At 28.7% G+C, this 20,430-nt stretch overlaps 1 long non-coding RNA gene across 1 annotated transcript in view; it reads right to left on the bottom strand.

The window, feature by feature from the left end:
- Nucleotides 1–8,974: 8,974 nt before the first annotated feature.
- The window catches only part of LOC147809998 (uncharacterized), a 59,916-nt gene continuing 48,460 nt past the window's right edge, over nucleotides 8,975–20,430 (bottom strand). The window contains exons 3-4 of the long non-coding RNA XR_015434042.1: nucleotides 18,083–18,165; nucleotides 8,975–10,801 (exon numbers count right to left, since the gene is read on the bottom strand). This is a non-coding gene — a long non-coding RNA (uncharacterized LOC147809998). The remainder of the gene's footprint in view (nucleotides 10,802–18,082; nucleotides 18,166–20,430) is intronic.

The following is a 20,430-nucleotide window of genomic DNA, read 5'->3' on the forward strand; positions in this document are numbered from 1 at the left end:
AAAGTTTCGTACTTAAAAAATCGCTTTAAAGTTGAAAAAAAAATTGTTTTTTTTTTCTCTATTTCTAATTTTAGATGGGGCGAAACTTATTATTGTCCCTATAATTAAGTTTCAAAAGAAATTTTTTTTTTTTGAAAATAACTTCAAAATGGAATAAAAAGCAGTTTTTGCTTTCTAAAATTACCAATTTTACTCGACTTAATTTTAGCTGCGAATGTTCTTCGCCCCCTCACTAAAATTTCAGAGAGTGCGACTGTTCCCTCTGCCCCCCCCCCTCCCCTAGTTGGCACTCCAGGAAGTTGAGGTTATAGCAGACTAGTATAAACCGAACAATTACTTTTATTCTCCTTGTAATGATTAATGCATGCAATGGGGCGAAGACAATGGAATAAATTAATATTATGATAAAAAGCAAGCAAACATTGAAATAGAAAATTTATACGAAACCAATCGTTTAGAATTATGAAGAAAAATTCTGAAATTTCTCGTCATAATTTGGAAGATCGCCAGATCAACTCAGAACAAAGAAATAGGTTGAATATTTTCTTGAAAGCGGGTCTTTGACGGAAATTCATGATTTAACTGCAAGCACAAAGAATTGATTGTTAAGAAAAATAATAGAGTTTTAAAATTTTAACTATCAACGGTTTCAATTTAAAAAAATATATGTATTTCTTTTCTCAAAAAATTATATATAGATTTCTTTATATATAACCATCATAGGCTAGGATACTCAAGGCAGATAAGAGGGATTTTTGTCATAGTAGAAAAAGGGAAATTCGACATTTCGAACGTAGTGTAAACTTTCACATTCACGAAAAACCTTTATCAAAAAGGACTTTTTATCAAATGTTAATTATTTTTATTACTTAAAAATTTGGGCAAATATTTTCAGAAATATCAAATTTTAGCTTCAGAACAATTATTCGATACATTTCGTTCTAAAAGATTCCAACTTTTATACTGCTCTGCAGACCAATATATTCGGACCCTATTTCCTTCTCCCAATATTTGAGCGTCAGGAATCCAAATGCTTCGAAAGAAGTGGTATGTTTATTCAAGCGAAAGTGCGTTTTCTCGTCTAATTTCATAACTCGTGAAAATTGCTAAGAATCTATAAATATAAGAAAATACTTTTTACTCGGCCTTTCATCACGGAAACTGCGATTTTTTAAAAGGTATATGGAGCCCAATAAAAATTCCAAACCTTTCTTTTTTTTAAAAAAAAGCAAAAAATAGAATAACCAAAAACTTTTTTATCCAATTAATAGTTTCAGTGAATTATAAATATTTTAATTAAACGCTGCAGATGCCATAAAGCAGTGTTCCCCAACCTTTTTATCACCACGGAGCTGTCAACGTTTGATAATTTTATCGCGGCCTGCTGGGGGGGGGGGGCGTTGATTGCTTATATTTTAGATTATTTTGATTTATTAATTTTAATTTAATTGTATTTAAACATGTCTTCAAAATAAAATACAGTTACACCAAAAAATAAATATAAAGGGTTTTAACTTACTAGAACGTTAAATCAATGAGAACCCTGAGCTTGTTTCTTTACAATGAGACGGTTCCATCTGGGGGTAATCGGAGACAATAATACATTACAAACATTAAAAAATTTATGCCACTACCGTCGGGGGCCCCTTTTATTTAAATCGATAAAATTTTAATGGAACACAGATATTTTTAATTTGGGGTATAAACCTAGAAATTTAAATTTAGTTTCAATGAAATGGGCAGCTTGGTACCATTTGACCCACGGACCGGGAGTTGGGGAACACTGCCATAAAATATATAAAATCGTATTTTCCCTAGTGCCTCATACATATAAAGCATATTTTCCCTAGAGCAGCGTTTCCCAATTTATTCCGGATACAGAACTCGAAATTATTGATGTGGCAGAACACCTACTTAATAAACAAAGAGAGACTACCATTGACTTTGAAATGAAGAATTGATTTTTGTAATTGCTTTAACATTAATAATATTAAAATTAGGTGTTGAGTCAGATGGACGAATTCTTGTATTCAGTTTATGCATGAACTGAAAATGAATAAAATAAGCCGAATTTCAGGAAGAAAAAAATAAAACAAATTATACAAACATTGAAAATGGCTATTAGAGAAACACTTTTCTTTACAATTAAATTTGTTTACTTTTTTAGTATTAAAAGTTTGTTGGACACGACTAGTGCATTTATTTAAAAAAATCGCAGGAAGCTAAAGTGGTATGATATCACTTAATTAAAAACTTCATTTGTTTTAAAACTATACTGATTAGAAATAACATTCGACATATTTCACGCGCTCAAAAATAGGCGCTCAATTTCAAGACTTGCCAGACGCAAATGAAAAGAAAAACAGCTCATTTGAATTAACATTAAGTTACCAATGAAAAATGAAGGGGAAAAACAAAACTACAAAAACTATTTTGAAAACAGCGAACTTTTTCGGTGACAATTTGCTTGAATAACTTAGAAGAAATAATCAAAATATTAAATAAATAGTGATTAGGTATAAATATAATTGCAGCTTTCAAAAATTTTTACTAATTGAATTTTATTTTATAACCGCCGTCGCCAACTCTGTAGCCTTTCAAGTTTGAACCTAATCCAGAAAATAAGAGATTTCCAGTATCAAGAAATTGGGAGAAATTTGCCTTCACGGATGACTAACCCGCATTTCACTCCCACGGCTAGCCAGACGGCAAGGGGACTCTAACCCATGATCTGTCTACCACTGAGTATATTTCAGCACTGGTCGGTGCAAGTCGGATGTGGAATTCGTATCTACCCGCAATCGCTGGAATTCGAACCCGGTTCACCTCATTGGAAGGAGTGCTCGCCTCTATCCCCTGACACATCACGGCTCAATTTGATTGAATTTTTTATCTTATTTTATAACCGTCGTTGAACAACCGACCCAATTTAATGGGTTTACGACAACTAATGTTCAACTCCGTAGCCTTGTCATTTTGAACCCAATCCAGAAGACAAGGGAACTCTTGGATAGAGTATTGGAAGAAATTTTGCCCTCCTGGTGGAATCTCTTTGATGGAGCTAACCCGCATTTGCGTCACATGGAGAGGAAAACTACGAGAACCTCCCTAGGCAAGGGAACTCTAACCCATGATCCATCTACCACAGAGGATATTTCACGTCATTACTGTGGTCGGCGCAAGCCGGATGCGGAGCTCGTATCGACTGGGATTCAAATCCTGTTCGCCTCATTGGAAGGCGAACTCTCTATCCCCTACTCTCGGAACCCCTAAGAGCTTCCACAAAACACGTTTTGGGAACTAGTATTCTATAGAAAAGTGTCTTCTTTACGACGCATTCGGATTTTTGACTCAAAACATAAGGAACAACCACAATTTGAAAAATACGGTCCAACAATTTTGTTAATTTGAACAGCTTACTGTGAATTTTATTTTTTGCATCGCATTTTCCTTGCATCGAATCAGAATATATTTTCAATGAATTAAAAAGTAGTTTTAGTTTTTTAGTAAATTTAGCATTAATTTAAACATTTTTGTCTTATAACGTAAAATTTTTTTTAATTGAAATTTTCACGTTTTACATTACAAGATGAATCTTTCTTTGTTCAAAGCCTTTTTAAACAATTTCAGGAAAATATTTTGTTATTTATCAATTACTTTTGAAATTCAACCACATTCGAATTGGATTTTTTTTCATACCCTTGGGAGGAAAATGTAATTATTTCCTCATTTGCATTGCTTTAAACTACCGATAGTTAAAATATTAATAGTTTTTCAGTGTTTATTTTTCAATTTAACGCATTGTTTACTATATTTTCAAGATCGGTGGTCGCAGCATTGTATAAAAAATTGAACAGTGGTTAACAAGAAAAGAGCTCCCGCAACAGCCCGTAGTGGATCATGGGGGATAAGACGGCACAATTACGTGACCGTGAGAATATGAGAAGCACTGCGCACTGGCCACCTTTACTTCACACACCAACTGATACCCATCGATCTGAAGCTAAGTGGGCTTCAAAGCGCCTCTGGGAATCGAAATCCAGCTACAGCTATGACAGCCTATTACCTTAACCACTGAGCCATCAAAGCTCAAAACAGTGTTATATAACAGTCGTTGAACAGCCGACCCAATTTTGGGTTTACGACTACTAATGTTCAACTCCGAAGCCTTGTCATTTTGAACCCAATCCAGAAGACAAGGAAACTCCTCGATTAGTACCCCTAGAAGTATTGATTTGTTATGGGAACATAGAGGACTTTGTGCCTCGCCACATTTAATGTGCATCAGTCACCATTTACTACACGGGGAGTCTGCGGCCGACGGGTATCGAACCCACAACCTCTTGGACATGGACCTAGTGCTCTACCAACCAGGTTAGGAGAATTTCGATAATTTTCACCAAATTTAAAGTTCAAACGTTAGAAGACTCTCCCAGTCGGACCTAACTGTCAACTTTAAAATTATCTTCCAGCACCGATTAGGTAGCTTTCCATAGTAATAGTAGATACATATTACATAAGGCGAATCCAGCCGGCCGAAGACTCTTCATGTAGTAAATGGTGACTGGTGCACGTTAAATCTTTCAGGTCATAAAGTCCTCCATGTTCCCATAACAAATCAATACCTCTGGGGGTTTGGAGATTGATCGTTTTCTGGTTCAGGTCAAAATTACGATCTGTGAATGAGTGATCCCTATAAACGGGTGCAGAAGAAGTCGAATATTTAGCCATAGATGGCACCACTGGAAAAAAGAACAAAACGCACTCCCTCTGCCTTAATGGCCGACAGCAATAACAAACGCTTAAATTACAAAAAGGAATAATGAAAAAAAATTATATCTACACACTCCCCGCGCAAGAATGGTGACTGGTGCACGTTGAATCTGTCGGATCACAAAATCCTCCATGTTCTCTTAAAAATGGATACCTCTGGGGGTACCGAAATGGAGATTCTCCGGTTCAGGCCAAAATTACGATCTGTGGATGAATGAATAGCTATATGAATGGGTCCGCCCTATAAACGGGTGTGGCAGAAGTCTAATTCTTGACCATAGATGGCACCACTGGAAAATACGAACAATCGCACCCATCTGTCTTTATACCCGACGACAAGAACAACAACAATGCATATTACATAAATTATTTATCTATCTGTTCTAATAGATAAATATATAATAGTTCCACTGACAAAGTTGACGACCTCTCTCAGATCCTTTCTTTCTTTAAAGAAGTATATTAAACAAAACGCTTTAGCGGAAAAGACGAAGAAGCTTTTTTTCATGTGGAAATCCATGCAGTTGCTGCGCACCTGCATGTTAAGTTTTTTGCATTTCATGTGTTTTCACTGTTATTTTTGAACATCTTGTGAAAGATAATAGTAGAACTAAAGTAATGTACAGTGCGCAAAAATATAAATAAGCAAAAACACCTCGATTAATCCAATGACAACAACTTCAAGGGTTTAGGTAATCTGTTAATTAGTTAGTGCAGATGATACTTTAAGTTACGAAATATCAGATACAATAACGCATTTTCTCTGACTCCCAAAATAGAGATTGCCGCAATATGGAAAATAGGGTCCCAAAGTTTGGTGAGAGAAGAGGTCGAAAGTTTGATCCCCTTATGGTTAATTTCACTTTTTGAGTATTTCGTCCTAAAACGTTTTCAGAAAATAATATAAAATTTAATTAATAAAAAAGACAAGTGCTAAACACATCGAATGTTCTTCAACCAACTGAAAATGGCGACAAATGATTTCAGTCGGCACTTATCTGGAACACGTCATGAACACAATCGATTTTACAGCAAAGAGTATTGCTGCTTTCGTTGGCAATTAAGGAAAAGGATGCGATTGTTCTTGTTTTTCAGTGGGCCAAGAATTCGACTTCTGCCACACCCATACGTCCCACCCGTTCACAGGATGGACCCATTCATACATGCATTCATTCTTCCACGGATCGTAATTGTCACCTGAGCCAGAGAACAATAAATCTCCAATTCAGTAGGTATAATTTGTTATGGGAACATGGAATACTTTGTGACTGCATAGATTTAAAGTGCACCATTTACCACACAGGGAGTTTTCGGCTGGCTAAATTCAAACTCCCGTTCTCATGAACGTGGGTTATCGTTATCGTTACTGTGAAAAAAATGAATGGAAATTTTCTGCAGAAATTACAGCAATTTTTTACAAGGCAAAAATTTTTTTTGAAAAGCTTCATAAATACATTAAATAATTCATTGAATTCCATAAATAAGAACTCTCATCAAGTTCTTAAAATCTCACTATTTTTACGAAAGAACACACCTATAAAACTGTTAAAACCCGTGTATAGGTTTCATAACTTTAAGAAGCTCATTTGAGAACATTTAAATATATTTTGAGTACATTCATGTTTATAACTAAACTGAGGCACGAATGAATGTAATAAGTAAGCGGTAAGTATAAATTGAATTTTCTACATAAAGTGTTTGTTTTTTTAAATTTTTTTTTTACTCTTTAATTTCATAATTTAACCTGTCAGGTTATATATTTCCTAAATCATTGGTCCAACTGAGAAAGTTTTCGTGGTTTTCTTCTCTTTTTAACAAGGTACAAAATGGTTTTACTGGAATAGTTTCTCATTGATAAGAAACTGCACCATCAGAAAAGTTCCTAATTTTACTTAAAATCGAAAATCCGCAGTCTTCTTTTTAGTTTTCTATTCAACGTTGGTATTCGAAAAAAAAAATTCAACTCTCCGTTTTAATTTTTAGAACATCGCTTTAAATGACAATTTATTTTATTTTATTTTAGATTTAAAATGTCTGTAACTCCAGATTTTTAGTTTATCCAGTGATTCTTTTACACAATTTCATTTTTAATGTTCTATTTTTTTTTTTTTTTAAAAGAAGATAAAACTAATGAAACTCAAAAATATTCCTTATTTTTATTTCTTTACTTTCTGCCTTAGCAGAATATTTTTTTAGAGAAATGAATTTTAATTCACACATTTCAAACTTTATTGTATTTAATATTTATCTTCAGCAGTAAATTGTTCTAGATTTATAGTTTCTCTCAAACCCAGAAAAAATTTTAAATCCCTTAAAATTATAGCTTTTTTTAATTTCTAAAAAACATAAAATAATAATTTACATTGTTTCTGATAAAAGGTTCTCAGATGCAGAACAGTGATTTCAGGAACAAATTTTCCACATTATAAGCACAGGTGTTTCTTAAAAAAAAAAACATTCTTTATGAACATATTTATCACAAAAGATAAGTAGTTATGTGGTTACTATTCAAATAAAACTATCGGAAATAAAACTTAATTTTATTAATATAGAAAAAGGGAAACAAATATATTAAATTTATATTTAAAAGAGACACTTTTAAATTTATATTTAAAAGCTTTTTTAATTCATAACCATAAACTCAACTTTGGATAACATGAAAAAAAAAAAAAAAAAAACCTAATGCTGCTTTAAAGTTTATTGTTAAAAAAGTAAAAATAAACTTAATAAATATTTTTTTATTAAATAGTTCTTTCTTTATTAACTAATAATTATTTATTTTATTTAAATATTTTTTTCAATAAAAATTTCAATCAAAAACTTTTTTTTCTTTCTAAAACTACATTTAATTCTAGATATAATCTAGATATAGCATGCTCGCCTCTTATTCCAATTGAAAGCAAACGGTTAGAAAAAAACTCAGAATGTAAAACAAGAGCTAAAATAACAAAAATAAATATTAAAGAACGAGAAATATATTGACACAAATATTTAAATGTGAGGTATGAAATTCTAAAGGATTACACATGTGAAAGGAAATAGTGCTTCCATAGAATCATAGCAGCTTTTTATCAACCAATAAAAAGTCATTCAAATGCAACTTTCTGCAAGGGTAGAAAAAAAAAAGTTCTTTTTTTTTTTATCAGAACAGTGCATTATCCATTTCCAAATTATCAACAATGTTAATGAATCAACCTCACAAGCAAAGATTTTAAAAAATATTTATAACAATTACACAATGACATTTTGTGGAAGTTTCAAGTTCTATTGGGACTAATAAAAAAATGTAGCACATTTCAATGGAATACAACTAGAAATTTTTTTCTCAAAAGGTGAGTTCAATGATTAGGTGCATTTAGTAGATGTATACTTATAAATCAGGAGTAGGCGCCGATTTTTTTAATACTGATGTAATTCTAAATTCAGTCTTTAATCTTATAGACAAGATTTGTATCTAACTCATCACAGTTTGAATTAAATTACAGTGCAAGTATAAATATAGTTTAAATGAGATTACAAATTATATTTTCTAAAACTTTATGCACATTCTGAAAAAGAATCAGTCAGCCACACAAAAAAGTAAAAGCAATACAAAACTTCTCAATTTTCCTTTGAGAAATTAAAAAAAATTTCATTCAGAAAAATGCACCCTTATTTGAACCACTTTCACAGGCACTCAAAAGAAGCAAAAGACATGTAAGAAGTTTTAAATCCCTATACATTAAATCAGAAAATAATGCAATCGAATAAAAGAGCAAAAAAAAAAAAAACCAATTCTGAAAATTAAATTTAAAAAATTAATCAAATATTACAAAGCGAACGGAAATAACTCGGAAACTTTTAAGATAATTTTTCAACCTTAAAGTTTTTTAAATCAGTATTACGCTTTAGATACCTCTCTCATTATGATAAAAATTATATATATATATTTAAAATAAAACTTTCATAGTTTTACTTACAATGTTCTTCTTCACAAACAAATATATATATATATATATATATATACTTAACAATATTTTTGCAACAAAATAAAAAATTGTTTTGTTCAAATTGAATTTTATTTCTCTTCAAATTTGCAAATGTTGACATTTTAATGCTTACAAATGATGTTAACATGAGGGAAATTTTTTTTTAACAATTATGCATTCAAAACATGAAATTTAATTTTACAATTTAATTAAATAAAAAGCATACATACTTTTTTATATACAATACATCAAAAAGCATCATATTTAGGATCAAGCCAAGAAAACAAATATTTTAAAGAGGAATGGAATTTACATGCCAAGTTATGAAAATAATGCAGATAAGAACAAATAGTTGAAAAAATTATTACAAAAAACGAAACAGCATGGTTTTGTTTTGAAAAGTATTTGAACGCATAGTAAAGGGGAAAAGATAAATAGTTTGGTCCATTCTCATAAAAAAAAGAAGGAAATAACATAATTTTCATAATTAATAACATGTAACGAATAATATAATGTAATATATTAAAACCAAAATTAAATGCACAGAGGAAGAAAAATGCTGTATAAAACAGTTACAAATGTATAAAACATTAATAAATATATATAATTATATCACATATATAATACCTTTTTTATATATATAAAACATGGTGGTCAAGGAAAATAATGCTACAACTAAATTTAGAGAAATTCATTAAAATATGAGAAAATAGATTGTACAAATATCATAGACAAAACTAAGTCAAAATATAAGCAAATTAGTTAAGTGGTTAAAAATAAGTAAACTATTATCAGTCAATGACTAGTTAAATAAACAATAAGTGGCATATCCCCCCCCCTTCTGCATTAACTATGCCTTTAATTTCTTAAACTTTCTCTTTTGTTGGATTCAGATTATCTTAAAAGTGGATTGTTGACCTTTCAGGATTAATATTTTTATATTGTTCAAATATTTTTATTATAATAAATAAACATACACTTTTCTATTATTAAACTAGCTAAGAAAAAAAAAATTCTGAGAAAATTGTTACTTTTATTATTTACTTTTGAGTGCACTACATATTTTGTTTTTCTACAGGCATGTTTCATTCAAAAAAAAAAAAAGTCAGTAACATTAAATACATAATTATAAAATAGCTCTATATAACTATACAGTTATTCATATATTTATTTCATAACTTTGTGCTGTAATATTTGTTAGAAATGCAAAATTATTATTTTGCTACAAAACTAATTTAAAATTACATTTTAAAACAATTTATTGGCAGTGATGATATTTTGATTAGTTTTAAGCATTTATCTAGGTCTTTAATGTTTTTAAAACATGAAGTTTGTGTTTTTTCATACTATAAATAATTAGATAATGAGCTTTGATTAATAAAATAAGCATTAATTACTTACTTTGAAATTGATTAACTTTAACACATTAACTTCAATGTTACTAATCTGTGAAAACACCAGTTTAAAATATTAAGCTAATTAAAAATAGATTTGAAATTCCTGAGTAAGAAATTCAGTATTTTAGATTCAATCATCTAACAATTTTCAGAGTTCTGATTTCTGTAACAATAGACTACATGCTCATAGCTGGCAATTTACAAAGTTGCTTATTAATTAATAACATAAATGATTACATCATTGCTTAATTTTCAATCTTTTTAAAGCAGAAGAAAAGTTTACTACAAAAAGGCTCAAAAGCATTTTCATACGCTTGAGGATTCTAAAAAAGATACAAGAATAGAGCTTCTTTATGAAAATGAGAAATCGAAAGAAAAACAAAAAGACATTATTCAAGATTTCTCTTTCTAAAAAAATAAAACTCAAGAGAATTAATAGAGTAAATATCACTTGGATAAAAAAAAAATTAAAACTAAATATACACAAAAAATGTCAAATCAACTTATATACGATATATATATGAAAATTCAATAGTCATTGCAGAAATTATTCTGCAGAAGGCAATGTTTTTCGTTCAGTTCCTTGATTCATTCATCTTTTATTTGCAATTTGTTTTGCAGTTCTTTGACAAGACAAGTTAATTTCTTACAAGTCTCAGGCAACTGAAAGAAGAATTAATTCTAAATCATTCATCATCCAAAGTTAATTTAATATTTCTATTTATAAAAGAGAGATCTTTTATAAGTAGTCATGTTTCAAACTTCAATCAGGCACATGGACAATAAAAAAAAAAATTGGTTTCAAGCCAAAGTGTTTTTAAAATAATACAGTCAAACCTCCTGTCATTGTTTCAGTATCTTCCTGATGTGTACTGTCTTGTTTTGATGGTCTCATAGCAAATGCTATTCTGATAATGTGAATAATGCCTATTTAAATCTTTTTTGAAACAGGCAGAAGAATATCGTTCAGAAATGTCACCAACATTGTTTTTAAAAAATAAATAAAGTCATTTGGATTTAAGAATAGAAACAATTAACTCCTGGTGCAAAATGAGGATTTGTTACTGTTTGGCTCAAATATCACGTTTGATGTTTATTTATAAGCAGACGAAAAGGTTGAAACTTTTGTTGCTGCAGTTTTAAAAAATAAATGCAAAAGCAGAAGAATTACAAAGACTGCAAAATGGAATCACAATCAGTGCAAACACTAATGGAAGACAGGACTCCCACTCTTGGGACAAAGATAAAATTAAGCACTTTTAAGGACTTTTTTTGTAAAAATTAAGGACTATAAAAATAGAATGATTGTCTATCATTGAAAATACATATATCACCAGTGACAGAACCAATTATTTACTTTTCTTAAAAAAAATCAATAAATGGAAATAAATAATAAAAAATAGTTTTATTATAATGTAAGCACTGATATAATTACATTAAACAGGGCACGCCAAAGAAGTACCAGGCAATTTTTGCAAACCAGGATCGTTCCCCCCCCCCTCTAAATTTTCAAGTTGTCAAAGGTTAACATCATCTATGAAACTAATCTGTATTCCACTTTCAATCATTTTAATGAAATTGAATTGTAAAACTAAGTGCAGAAATTAAGGTTTGCAATTTTATATTAAAAAAAAGACTAAATAAAGAAATTTGGCAAAAACATTAAAAAATTTATACAAGTTCTTATATTTTGCTACTTAGACCTTCAGTTGTGAGCCAATCCTGCTAAATATTCAGTTACACCAAACAAATTGTTTCTTTTCTATTAATAAAATGTATCATTTATAAGAGTAAATATTAAAAGAATAAATACTAAAAAGTTGAACTAGAGTTACTCATGAGTAGGACTGGGCGATATTAGAAATTATGTATCGTGATGCATCGTCAGTTTTGCATCGCGATATAGCGATGTATCGCGATATAGTATTTTTGAATTTCATTTACTTGTAAGGCACAGAAAGTCAGATTTCTATCAAAACTTCATACTCAGATTGATTTAAATCAATTTATAAATTTGAAGATACATATATTTTGCTTAAGAAAGATATTAAATAAATTGACTACAATGTACAAATCTTACTTAAAATATTTATTGAAATGTTTGTTTAGAAATTCATAATACGCGTAAAACAAAGTGTTAAAAACTTATTTTAAAGCGTTTTTTACAAATTAATATTTTCTTGTACTATTATGCATAAATAATTACAAAATTATTAAGTTCGATCGTAATGTTCAATTTCTAAATGAAAAGTTAAAAATTATTTGTATGTTCAAAACAAAGTGCTATATAAATTTTAGAAAAAAAAAACGCTTTTAAAACATTATTTTTTATTATTATCGTTTCAGTTATTATAGTTCTATTATAGTTCATTTACGTCACACTAGAGCTGCACAATGGGCTATTGGCGACGGTCTGGGAAACATCCCTGAGGATGATCTGAAGACATGCCATCACAATTTTGATCCTCTGCAGATGGGATGACACCCCCGCTTCGGTAGCTCGACGACCTGCACGCGAAGTCGAGCACTTTGCGGTAGGACAGTGTAACGAGGACCAATACCGCACACCCTCGGTCCCTACGCAGACTGCTCCAAGTGGTCACTCACCCGCACACTGACCGCAGCCAGTGATGCTTGACTTCGGTGATCTGCAGGGAACCGTGTCTTAACGATCAGTCCAATGCGGGACCTTATCATTTCAGATAAATAATTAAATTAAATTAAATAATGACCGAATTATGAACGAAAAACAAAGTAAGATTTAATTTCTTAAAAATAAAAAAATTGTGATATTCGATAATATGTTTAGCTAATTAACAAATAATATGAAAAGAATATTTTAAAAAAAATTATTATACTCTCTAATAAAACGAAGTGCTAAATGATTTAAAAAAATGAATAAAATACGCAAACCTTTCAAATTTTTTTGTATAAACAAAGTTAATTGACTATGTCCAAATCCAAATGACAAAAATAAATTTTGTTTTAACTTTATTTCTAAAAATAAAAACAACAAAATTTATAAATTTAAAATCAGTAATAAAAACTCATTAAATTATTAGAAGTTTCATCCAAAAAGTTTTTAATAAATTAAAAGAAAGTAAAAAAATAACCTAACAAGTTCAATTCTTTATGGGAGCCTAAATTAGATTGCCGATAATTTTCACATTTAAAAAAAAAAAGAAGTTTTTTTAAAAAAAAAAACTTATCTAATTAATGAAGAAACTCTTCTTTATATATTCTTTTCAATAATAGATTGCCTTCAGAACAAGGTAACATCGGCGATCACGAAGTTAGTCCCACTGAAAATAATCTACAAGAAAAGTCGCGACAACGGAAAAAAAAGCTAAGAGGTGCGAAAAGGAACATGCGATATGTGTTCTCAAAACTCTGATTCTGATTCTACAGCTCACCAATCAAGGCCATTTCAACACAACGAAACGAACATCGTTTTCCACAGCGGGAGTCGACATCGGAACTAAAGAGAAGAGACTTATATTGCTATATCGTTCTTATATCCTTGCGTGTCTTATATTGCTATATCGTTTTGCGCTCGTTGTCTTTACTCGACGGCTTAAATCGGATTTCTGATGCATCGCCTTGAATGAAAGTCGCTGTATCGTCTTGGCGATATATGCATTAAATCGATATGTCTCGATACATTGATTTGTAGCCCAGTCCTACTCATGAGAATAGTTATCTTAAAGCCATGTTAAACTAAGTCGTATTTCAAGTAAAAACAGGCCATACTAATATCTAAGTACATTAAATCATTCCACTATTTTTTCATTACGCTTAACTTAACATATTGTTTTAAATTCATAGCAATAAATATTTTTATGAAAATTTCTATGGAATAAAAATACAATTATGTTTGAGAAAATGTATAATTTTCAAACCAATATGTTTTCTATTAGTTCTAGGTGAAGCATATAAATAAAAAAGTCAAAAATGATTTTTCAAAAGTTTAAACACATTCCTATGGCCAGAAAAGTGATAAGGTTCCTTAATTAAAAAATAGTGATAAATTATTTTTACATCATGTATAGATTTTTACTAGTAATATTTCTTTTTCACCCTCTATCATTCTTAATATTATCCTCTATTATTATTATGATTTGATATTTTATTCAGTTTAAATCTGAAAGGGGTATTCTTTTTTTATAAAAAAAATCTTGCAGTATCCCTTTATCAGGTAAAAAATATTGGAACATTTTATGAAAAACATATTGAAAAGGTATATATTAACAATTTGAAATTATTAGTAAACAGCAAATGTGTTACATTTACTTTTATGATGAATTTTACGCAAAATTATTTCCAGCAAAACCTGTTATTAGGAATTAACTTTACACAATGTTACTAAATAATCTGGCAAAAAACATGAACTAATTTTAAAGCAAACAAAAATTGAATAAAAATTAAAAACAGTATATTAAGTTGGAATGTTATCTGAATAAAATGATTATTAAAATCTAAAAATCTTTTAAATGAGGATATCTAAATTTTTAAGTAACAATCTGCTTATTCTTAAGAAATAAAAATAGCATAAAAATCTAAAACTTCAAAAAAAAAAAAAAAAAAAAAAATTTTAGGTTGCAACAAAACAAATTATAAGAAGTAACCAAATATTTAACTTTCTTGTTAGATGCAAATCATGCTTTTTTATCTGGTACTCAGGAAAAAAATACATAAAAGTATTTTTGAAAAAACTTTAGGTTTTCATTAAAAAGCCAATTAACCAGGATTTTGATGAAAAACTTAGGTGGGTTGGGATTCTTTAAACCCTGTTTATTACAGATTGGTTTAATTTTTAGAACAATAATGAATTTTAAAAAAAATGTTACTGCTTTCTATAAATTTACAGTTATTACATATTGAAAAATTATACAAATTTATTTAATTCTTCAAGATTTTAGGAAATAGTTTTTGTTATGGATTCTAGTTCAAAAATACTTTCTGATGCTTCTGTTCATAGCATTTTACTTAATTCCTATAAGCATATGCGGTAACAATATAACTGAATTTCTTAAATTCTGTCAGTTTTGAAGTATGGGTCTTCTATTTAGGTACCTTAAAACTGCCCCCCCCCAAAAAAAAAGCCCTATCTCATCCATGTGCACTATCCCCCTTGTCCACACTATTCTTTTCTTTTAGAATGTGTCACTCTCCTCACAAAGTATTATTCTAGGCAAAGGGCAGAATATATTAATGAAAAAACCAATATATTAATGTAAGGGCATGCTTTCTTTTCCTTTGCTTGTAGTCCCCCCCCCCAACGCATTAGTTTTGGTCTCATAAATGTTTTATCCTGGATGTAAGGTCTAATTCTAAGTGATGATCTAAAGAACAACATTTTGAAAAAATTGAACTGAAAAATTGTTCCTATCAACTTTAGTGATGCTGAAAAAATTAAGGACTTTTAAAAACCTTGCACCAAAATTAAGTACTTTTAAAAACCTTGCACCAAAATTAAGTACTTTTAAGGGCCCTTACTTTTCAAAATAAAAAATAAGCAGTTTTTAAGGACTTTTAAGGATCGTTGGAATCCTGGAAGACCTCAAACCCTTTGAAACAATGAGGCAAAAAACTTACGGAAAAATGACAGCAATTTGTTACTGTTAAATATTTTAAATAAATAAATGTATTTATAATTTTTTTTGCAATGTAAATAATTTTAAAGCATATCATTTTTAAATTTACATTTTTTATATTTATAGTAAATTTATTTAATTAAGTCATTATTTTGAGTCTTTTATGTTGACTCGCATTCATTATTTTCCCATATCTATTAAAGAATGATCTCACGAGAAATGATAAATCCGAGGATTCATAGTACATTTTAAAATTTCTCACTCTCACAACGATTAACTTTTCTAGACTTATATCAAATCAAAATAATTTCATATATCTGCTGCTTGAACTGGAGAATCCTAAAAGATTAAACCTTTTGCTTTGCAAACTTTTAAGTAAATTCCATATCAGAAACAAAGTATTTCTTTAATATGGAACACTGATATTCAATATCAGTGTTTGAAAAGTGAAAAATAAAACAGTATATAACATTTTCTCCTATAATCAAATTACATTACAGTAAGTTCTTAGTACATTTTTTCTCTTGATAATTTTTACAACAAAAAAAAAAATAATTTATATCTCATACTTGTAAATAAATATTTGATTTAGATTATTTTAAGAAATATTTTCACCCGCAGAAACTTTTTTTAAAAAAAAAAACTTTGAATTTGACATCTATACATTTTTGAATGTAAATATTAAAATTCAAGACATTTCCATATTTTATTGGAATGTTAAATATAAGCTTCATACACAGAAAATTACAATATTGTGATTACTGATTTGCTTATAGCTAGCTTATTTGGCAAACAAAATAATAAAACAATATTGAAATTGACAAAGATGAACAGCATCAGTTTTAAAACTTAATTATTATAAAATGGTAATTATTTAAATTGGTTTGGGTTTAATAATTTATCAAATATACACATAATATATATTATAAAAAAATATAATAATTGAAAAAAAAAAACATAAAAGAATCTGTTTTGTTGAAGATTTCTATTATTTTCAAAAATGATATTTATGCAAAAATACATAAAAGATATCTGAAATATTAGATGCTTAAGTTACTTTAAAAATATGGGCATATCTCATGCAGAAATCATTTATTTTGTACTCAAATTATTTGAATCACTAAAATTATTAATTCAGTTTTTATTATGTATAGGTAGAGTGGGATGCATATTTTCAATTATTTTGATAAAGATGTTATGGATAAAATAAAACTGAATGAGCTTCTTGTATACATAATAAATTTTTTTTATAACTTTCAGTAATTTAAAAATATGTTACTAGATTATACTACTTTTTTAGTACATATCTTATCATGTTTATACCATTTTTATTTCTGATAAAAATATATATTTAAAAATAGCACAACTTTTTAAATAATGTATAAATTTTCAGACTTAAAAAAACACAAAATGCAGCAAGAATATTTCATTATACATGCTTTAAATCCATAACTAATAAACAGAGAGAAATCAACATGCTATTTACATAGATGTTTCCTTTTAAAGTTAATTAATTGTGTTCCAGAAAAGTTCATTAGTTTTCTTTGTTTTATCATATTATCATTGAAAAAGTGACTGAGTACTTTGAAACATTTTGAAAATACATTTTTGAAATTACAAAATATTTACAATTATGAATCTAGATATTTTTTGTCAATAGTGATATCTCTAAATATCTTCAATGAAACTGAAGATATAGAGATTATGATTTATAGATTAGTTAAAAATGTTTCTTGTGTTTTGAAAAATCAATTTATATTTCTTCACACAAAATACCTATATATAAGTATAATTCAATGAGTTTACATTTGCAGGTTTTATCATGTTTTTTTCTTACAAAATTACAAAAAAAAAAGATTTTTCATATGGCACAATATATGACATAAAAAGAAACATTTTGGAGTAGCTAAGGGCTTTTCCTTGTTATTTCAAAGTAAACCAAAAGTGAGTTCAAAAATATTTCAAAGTAATCCAAAATTCTGACACTATTAAAATTCTAACAGCACTAAGATTTCATATACACAGCATAGACGCAGACAATTTTCTCTTAGATAGAAGAAACAAAAAAAAATTACTTAGTCTTATAAAGTGGAATTTTTAATCTGTTGCTTCAAAAATTTATCCAAAAGCTTGATAAAATAAAAAATCACAGCTAAAGCATTTACTAAAACTCAACAGAATGAAAATATAACATAGTAGTATTTGTAGTAATATTTTTTAAAAAAAATTGAAAAAATGAAGAAAAAAAATTGAATTTTCCAATCTTTTTATGAAAGCTGGCAACTATGCATTTTAAATTATTTTTTTTTATCTGGAGTTACAACAAAACATATAATGACTATTAATTTACCTTCACAGATAACAATAGGATTTTCCCATTCAGCCATTCTCTAGCTGTAAGTGGAGTAGGAACAGTGTCATGAACAAATCTTCCTGAAATTGTTCAGACTAATTAAATATAAATTTTGAATGTAATATATAAGTAAATATATAAAACCAGTTATGATATATTTTTGTTACTTAGTTTGAAAAATCAAGAAATACCATCAAGTTAAGCAACAATTACAATAATACATCATGACAGGACGAATTCAAATTACTTACCCCCAAAATGAAGGGGAATATTTCTCGCTATCTGGGAAATATGGTCATTAAAGCTTGGACCCTAATGTTAATTTTACTTTTTGCATATTTCCCCATAGGAACAGAAATTGTTGTGCAAATTAAAAAAAATTCTTGGATGCAATTACAAAATCCGCTTAGACACAGATAATTCCATGCAAAAAATAAATTTTAGTGAGTATTTAGTACTTTTTATTATTTCATATTATAGTCAAAAAACTTATGAATTGTAAGGTATACAGTTATTTGCATTATTTTAAAAGGCAAACTACGCAATTTGAGTGAAATCGGTCAAATGTTTTCTGAGAAATCATCTTTTGAAAATTTTGTATTTTTAAAATTCGATTTCTTAGGAGCCATTTGACCAATTTTGCTCAAATGTTGTAATTTGCAGTTCAAAAATTCATTCTTAAAAAGAATATAAAAAATTGTATGTCTTAATGTTAAATTTTTTTTTCGATTATTATTAAATAAAATAGTGAAAATTAATAAATACTCACTAAATATTATTGTTTGCACAGATTTATCTACGGCTAAACGAACTTCATAATTGTGAGCAATTTTTTTTCTTTTTTGCTTAAAACTTTCTCCAGATATGGCGAATTAAGCAAAAGGTGAAATATTAAGGGGTCAATACTTTAGGGCGCTCTCCCGACAAACTAGTGGGACCATATTTCCCATATTGTAGTTACCCCCTATAATTTTGGAGGACAGAAATTTTAATCCATTGAAAAAGATATGTTTATTTAGAGAAAGTACATTTTTGTGTATAAATTAATAATTTTAAACATCATTTGCACAAATTAATTGGCATAATTGAGATCACTTTTTTGAACCATTAAGATTAACCCCTAGATTGTGAAGATCTGATCATCAAATCAAAAATTTATCAGGGTGGTTCGTTTCTTATTTTGGGCACTGTGTGTATATATATTTATAAAGAGAGAGAGAGAGAGATTATCTTGCAGTAAAGAAATGTCAATGTTTTACAAAAAAAAGTTTAAATATTCAAAAAGAAAAAAAAAAGAATCTTAAACTTTTTTTAAAAAAGCCTTTAATTTGGCCAGATTTTTCTACCTACAAGAAAATTATAAAAAATCAAAGAATAATTCTTAAATTTTGCAAAGTTCTGCAAACTTAGATAATGCAGTCTTATAGTAATTTTTCAAATATTAAAAAATTAGAATACAAATGCTTTATATTTCCATTAACTGTGGCTCTTCTTCGTATTGACATTTTGAACCATTTTCATTATTGGCATAAATAGTGCAGAATAAGAATACTCAAATCGTGAACTAACAGTTGTTCTGTCTTTGTGACAGCCAAAGAAAAAAATTTAGAACATTTCTTTTGCAAAGTATTTATATACCAAACTATTTTTAAAAAGAAAAAAAAAGAAAAATTTTGCTTTACTTAAGTACATTAAAAGTGAATTTTTTCGCAAAATAATTACAAAATATACTATTTTTAGTTTCAAAACTTTGTTTAGTCAGATAGTTTAACAGTATCCAGTATAATTCTATAAATGGAGTACTGAAGAATTCATAATAGTTAGAGATCAATACATATAAAATTTTACAGTGCTCTTACATTGAAATAATCAGTATCAATCAGTTAACATTTCCTCATATCAATGTTTAGTTAAATTTTTTAATAGAGTTCAAGACTTCCTTAACACGTAGACTGCCACACGCATTTACAGTGAAATCACCTTCACGCCGCGAGTAACGTGGTACGAAGCGTATTCTGCTAAGTACTTCCAACAATATTTCAATAATGTGAGTCTCTGGAGATCTCAAGGATAATATATCGCTCCGTTTGTTTCCATGGTATCATGTCTGTTTATTTGTGTCAGTTGCTTCTTATCGCATGATCAGTTTGGATCAACGAGGAGTATTACTTAAAATCTTTACTCTAACTAGTTAAATTTTCTAAAAGAAAATGGAAAACTTATTTCTTAGCGAGTCAAATAGAAGTGAACCGGAACGCTTTCATGAGGTTCACAATAATTTTCTTAATCACTTTTGTACTACAGTAGAGAACCATTTATCCGGTATCCAGATAACCGGGAAACCA

Source organism: Parasteatoda tepidariorum, chromosome 5 (genome assembly GCF_982258835.1).
Source record: "Parasteatoda tepidariorum strain Cologne lab strain chromosome 5, Ptep-v5.0, whole genome shotgun sequence".
NCBI classification, from domain to species: domain Eukaryota; kingdom Metazoa; phylum Arthropoda; class Arachnida; order Araneae; family Theridiidae; genus Parasteatoda; species Parasteatoda tepidariorum.